Source organism: Xyrauchen texanus, chromosome 36, assembly GCF_025860055.1.
Source record: "Xyrauchen texanus isolate HMW12.3.18 chromosome 36, RBS_HiC_50CHRs, whole genome shotgun sequence".
Taxonomy (NCBI): Eukaryota; Metazoa; Chordata; class Actinopteri; order Cypriniformes; family Catostomidae; genus Xyrauchen; species Xyrauchen texanus.
The window spans coordinates 35,266,349-35,272,694 of record NC_068311.1 but is presented as its reverse complement, the minus strand read 5'-3'; the positions used below and the strand labels follow the sequence as shown (position 1 = coordinate 35,272,694).

Sequence of the window (6,346 nt, the reverse complement as noted above, 5' to 3'; positions counted from 1 at the left end):
CGGGTGGGGGTGCATACATTGTAATAGGCATGCGCGCCACTTCCATAAAGCTTCCCGCTCTTAGCGGGGAGTTTCTTGGCTCGCGGCATGAGCCAGATATCTGTTTGGAACTGAATGGGCAGCGCTTACGGGTGGGGGTGCATACATTGTAATAGGCACGCGCGCCACTTTCATAAAGCATCCCGCTAGCGGCAGGGTTTTTGGCCATGCATACAGTGTTTGTGTGTAGGGGTGCGTGCAGGACAGCAGGCACGCGCGCTACATTTATAGTATTTCCTGCTTTTACTGGGGAAGTGTTTATAACTGTGGGAACAGTGCTTGTGTGTAGTGGTGCATACATGACAATAGGCACACGGTCTACATTTATGGGGCGTCCAGCTCGAGCTGGGAAAGTATTCGGCACTGTTTGGACAGCATTGATATGTGGGAGTGCGCACTTTAGTGTGGACACGTGACCCCTTAGTGACACAGGCAGAAAATGACTCTTGTGATTTCTGTGTGTTGCCGTTAAAACGGCATTTGATTGCAGGTGAGCGAGTTCTGTGACTGGCCCATTGACTGCTGTACAGACATTTCCAGCCGCCTGTAAGGGGACTGGGTAATGTTTTACACGTTTTGCTCGCTGCAGTGAAGCGTTCAGCGAACTCTCTTACCGTGCTGGTGCCCGTGCTCATGTCCGCTAATGTCGACGGCGCGGGGTCGAAGGCCGAGCCCGGCCAGTCGTTGGATGCAGCGCCAATTGGAAAGGCTGTCATCCTTTTCACCGTCGTCCCCTGGCGCGCCGAACGAGATGAGACCCACCACTCTGTTGGAGGGGTGCTGGTCCGTCTGCGTGAACTGGACTGGCGGCGGGGAGTTCTCGGGTGGTGGTGAAGTACGCGGGGACTGGCCCGGCGTGACGTCACTGAAGTCTGCGTGTTCTGGCGGCCTCCATGAGCGGCGCTTTTTTCTTGCGCGGCTCGAACAGAGGGGACGGCAGCAGGCTCCTTCGCGGCGAAGGCTCGTTGAGGCCCAGGGAGTCACATTCGGGGCATCCGCCTCGAGTGAAAGCAGCTTCTGCGTGGTCAGGTCCCAGGCAGTGAGTGCAGATAATGTGATGGTCCCTGTCAGGAAGAAGGCCTCTGCACGAGGCGCAGGTCGAAGGCATTTGGAACAACGCCTCGAATTTGCTCTTTTGCTAAATACAAAAAGTGTCGCAAAGGCGAACACTTACAAAGTAGCTTAGTAAAAAGGATATAGTGATGCGCGCCGGATGGCGTAGCAGAAGGCTTCGAAGGCGGCTGAAGGCGCCGGCGTCCTCTTAGCAGTCCTGCTGTAGGCTTGTCAACGGCAGGCAAAAGACTCCAACAATCCGGAGGATCCAGCGAAGAGGAGGTCTTCGCTGAAGGAGATTAAATCTAAAGGAACTCGTATGACGGGGTGCCCATTATATAGCCTGGCTATGCTAATTTCGGCGGGCTCCGAGCGCGTGAACGCGAGGCCGTTCAGAGTCGCCCCGTCATTGGTTCGAGCAGTTGCCGCAGCACAGCCAATGACCAAGCTGCCTCGCTCATTACTGTCTGCTGTGCAGCTGCAATGCGTTTTACATAAAGACTTCAATATTTCTCGAGAAACTGAGTTTTCCCATAGCGTAAGCTACTTACGCAATAGGAGAGACCTCTCGATAGGGAACTGAGATTTGTCCTACGCCACCAGGATAGAGGTGAGCCACTATGCCACCATAAAGACTTAGTGTATTGGGAATTGGGCATTCCAAAAAGGGGAGAAAAAAATAAATAAAAGTACACATATTTAAGCTCACATGTCAAATATTTTGCTTCTCAGGTAAATTTCTTGTGTTTTAAAGATGTTTCGATATTTTTATTAAAGTGGAATACAAGACAAAGGCACTGATTAACGTCTTCAGCTCTACATCACACTGCGGCGGGTCCGTGGACACTAGGGCCAGTTATGTTTGTGATTAAAATGTAAAAGTTCCTTGATACATCAATAGATAAGACCTGAAAACGTTGCGGTGGTGATGATTTTGGAATATAAATATAAATCAAGGAAATCATAAAATGGATGAACAGTATATTTTGTTGCTATATCACCACAGTTCGAATGATTCTCAAAAGAAAGTGAAATATAGTGAGCCAGCTGAAAAGTTGAATACACACTGACCAACAGTATGTGTGAATGGGTTTACAGGTAAACCATCTGGGGATGCATTTAAGCAGCTGGCAGGACAGACTCTAAATCGTGCCATACAGGAGTTGGAGATATCTGAGGAACCTAAAGAAGGTTTCCACACAGCCCACTACTGCCAGGGGTCACCACAGGTACACAAGAGATTTGAGATCCACAGTTATTAACAAATGAGACAATGAAAACTCCTATCAGATTTACCTGCACTCTGTTGCTTTTTTATAGATGAGAGCGGGACAGTGCTGGTGTTTCAGAGCCGTCTGTTTTGGACGTGTCTAACGGTAGTGTGAGCGCTCTTCCGCTTCAGACACGCTAGCCGAAGTTCCCAATGGCCATCGAAGCAGCTGCATTCTCTCCTCTGGACAACAAACTGTATTTCTTAAAAGGTGAGTTGATGTTCGTACTTCTTGAGTTCAGCTCATTTGTGTAGGGCTCGTCTGGTCTCTGAATGTTTTAGTGTATTTTTGCCCTATTACTGAAACCGTACATTATATTTTCTCTCCTTTTCAACATACCAATGCATTCCATTTTACTGCATGTTATTGATAAAGATTTCACAATTAAATTGGATTCATTTGGGTATATTTTGGTTATAATGTCCATTTTGTTTACATATGAAAGAAATTGTTTCTCAGCTAATGCTGTGAATTATTCAGGGGATGTTTTAACTTTTACGAAAATTTTCAAATAATGTAATTTTATTTTTTTTACCACAGCTAACACATCATGTGTCAAGTTTGACGTAATTGATGTCATTGGTCTTAGCATCTTTTGTAACCAGTGGCTATGCTGAGTGATCTTATTGTGAATTCGGCGGCAGTAATCGTTCTGTGCTTACCAAAATTTGAAGCACTGCCTCCAGTGACCAAAGCGGGAAGTGTTTTTGAATATAAGGGCAAGTGTGAGCTCGTTTTCAGGTCAAATGTCCTGAAAAAAGCGAGTTGTTTTTAGTCATAAATGATGTAATCCGTTGAAGAGGAATGCATATTTCATTAACTCCGTAACAATTTTTACATTAAAGTTCCCTTTGTTGGTTTTATAAAGCGGTTTATTAATGACTTTTATTAGCTGTTTATTATTAGTTATTTACACATGCATTATAAATCATTGCTATGCAGTTATAACAACATGAATAAAAAAGTAACCTTTATGCAATACTTGCCAGTAGTGAGTAATTTTAAAATACATGTTATAAGTCAAGTCATTTTTATTTGTATAGCGATTTTCACAACACACATCGTTTCAAAGCAGCTTCACAGAAGATCAGACATTAACAGAATTAACAGAACATTAAAACTGTAATGTCTATAAAGTCGATGAATCATCATTGTGTAATTAGATAAAATACGATTGTGATTGTGAAATAAATAATAAAATAATAAATGTATTAATAAACCCAGTGAGCAAGCTGAATGCGACTGTGGCAGGAACACAAAACTCCATAAGATGTAGATTAATGGAGAAAAATAACCTTGTGAGAAACCAGACTCACTGTGGGGGCCAGTTCCCCTCTGGCTAACATCATGAATATAATGTAAATATTACTTATGTATAGTTAAAGTCATAGTTTAAAATGATTAAACTAACTAAGTGTTAAGGGACAGTGTTTAAACAAAGATTTTGTTTGAACTGTAAGATTACTGACCAATGTCTTTGAAGTCCATCCTGGATTAACTGCAGAAGTTCACATAGATGCAATTGTCCTTGTTAATTGGCTGGTGAAGACTTTTGTTGGCAATTAATTGATGGACTACACTGTTGAGATGGAATACATGATAGACTATCAATAGACTGCGGTGATGCAGGCAGAGATTAGTGAGTTGCATTGCAGTTTAACTGGCCGGTAATTTCGGTCAGGTTCGGTGTGGTCATCCTAAATCCAAGGTTCAGACAATGGCATATGAAGTATCCCATGTCTTATGGTTGGAGTTGGCATCAGTTCATCCTCTGAAGTCCATCATAATAGACTGAAGTGATGTTTGGATGGCACCGGCTGCATTTAGTCATCATCATTCAGCTACACGTAACAGTGGAGTCCAACACGAAGCAGGAATGGAGCTGGATCCAGCCGGTTCTGGTGACCTCAGGATAGGAGTCCCAGAGTAGAGGATGCACAGTTATAGATCCCGATCACTGTTTCTGGTTCCGACAGACTAAACTAAAGCAGGTTGGAGGATAAATTAGGTGTATGACTGGCTAAATAGATGAGTCTTTAGTCTAGACTTAACAGTGTTTGGGAGACTATTCTATAGTTTAGGAGCCAAATATGAAAAGGATCTTCCTCCTTTTATGGATTTTGATATTCTAGGAACTATTAACAGGCCAGAATTGTGTGATCGTAATGAACGTGATGGAATATAGCAGGTCAGAAGATCACTTAAGTACTGCGGAGCTAGGCCATTCAAAGCTTTGTACGTAGTTAACAGAATTTTAAAATATGAAATTTAACAGGTAGCCAATGTAACGATGATAAAATGGGGCTAATATGGTCATATTTCTTAATAAATACACTTATTCATACATGTAATAATCAAAAACATAAAATCCTCTTATTTATCATTTATGTTTACAATTCAGCAATAATGAGCGTGAGTAATCAACAACAGAATTTAGATTTTTTGGTGAACCATTCCTTATTCTCCATGTCCTTTTCTCCTGGTTAGAGGGTGTATGTGGCGCTACTCTGGCTTTAATCTGGATTCTGGATTCCCCACAAAGAGCAGTGAATCTGGCTTGTCCTATACACATTGACTGTGCCTTCATCTATTGCCCTCTGGTGCTCTTCAAAGGATCCCGTTACTTCGTCCTGAACCTCAAAACTCTAAACGTGGAGCCGTACTGTCTTCGTTGTCTGAGGGACTGGAAGGGCATTCCACAGGCAGTAAATGGGGCCATGGCTCGGCGAGAAACTGTACTTCTTTAAAGAGCAGAAGTACTGGAGGTTTGATCCTGGGAAGGTGCGTATCACTACGACTGGACGGTGGGTGGAGAGTCTGCAGTGGATTGGCAGCCATGGGACTCCATCATTACAGGGTAATGAACTTCTCTGACCAAGAGAGAGAGCCAAAGGAAATTCACTACACTCTTGAGAGGAGATGAGGACAGGTGCAAATCACAGGCCAAAAAAAAACTGTCTGTCTGGGACAAAAAGGCCAGGAAATCTTCAGTTACAATTCACAAATGTAAAGAGAGATTGGTAAAAATGATTTAATCAGTTTTATGTTGAGTTATATATATATATATATATATGTTTGTATATACTTCAACGTCGGGCATTTTAGCACTGTTTATTTCTAGGAAGTGAAGTCTTGTTCCACAACAGTGGCTTGTATGCCCTTGATTTTAAATGTTCATATTGATTACAGTACATCAGCAGCGAGCATCAGAGTATCAATCTTACAGTTTGATTTAAAGCATGCATTATGCAGTTCCTAAATAATTTACCGGCCAAGTAATTTTAATTGCATGCCGAAGCAACTGCAATTTTTACTTGCATTTAGCGAGTGTTTCATTTTGGACCCTTGGTGTTGGGCAAATCAGAGATCACATAAAGTCACATACAGCAGACGGAAACAAACATTATACAATAAGACAATTCACATTCAAAAATGAAAGGGTCAATGATATGATGATATGTTGTCCAGATCTATTAAATTATTCAAAAATACAAAAATTCACACAAAACAATAACTTGAATACAGCTGTTCTATTATTTCTGGGACTTAAAGTCAGAAATGTCATGTTGTGTAACCATCCAAAGACAGTCACATAAATACAATTATTGGAAAAAAAAAAAATAGAGCATGAGTATGCATGAGTAGTGTACAATAATCATTTTACAAGTTGTCTTAAAAAAATAAGATGTGTAAATATTTTATTTTAAAATATGATTAATATTTGAAAAACATTCGTCCACCAAATCACCAACACGGACCCCTTTAGTCCCTCAAGACAGTTTGTGAAGTTTAAAAGAGTAAATCATTATTTTAAAATTTCATGAACATAAAAATTTTGACATTTCTATGAAGACACATTTTGTTCAGGTCATTTGGTGTAACCCTGAGAAAACGTCTAGATCTTCTTGACTAAAAATAGAAAGAAAGAAATTATAATTCAACTAAATAAGTTCTCTCATGGATTCATGGTGCAAGGAAAGGAT

General features: G+C 41.5%; 1 long non-coding RNA gene across 1 annotated transcript; it reads left to right on the top strand.

Moving 5' to 3' along the window:
• The first annotated feature begins 1,619 nt into the window (after nucleotides 1-1,619).
• Nucleotides 1,620-5,338, top strand: LOC127629849 (uncharacterized). The gene is made up of 3 exons (XR_007968804.1): nucleotides 1,620-2,321; nucleotides 2,413-2,573; nucleotides 4,851-5,338. It is a non-coding gene; the product is annotated as an uncharacterized LOC127629849 (long non-coding RNA).
• Nucleotides 5,339-6,346: the final 1,008 nt, after the last annotated feature.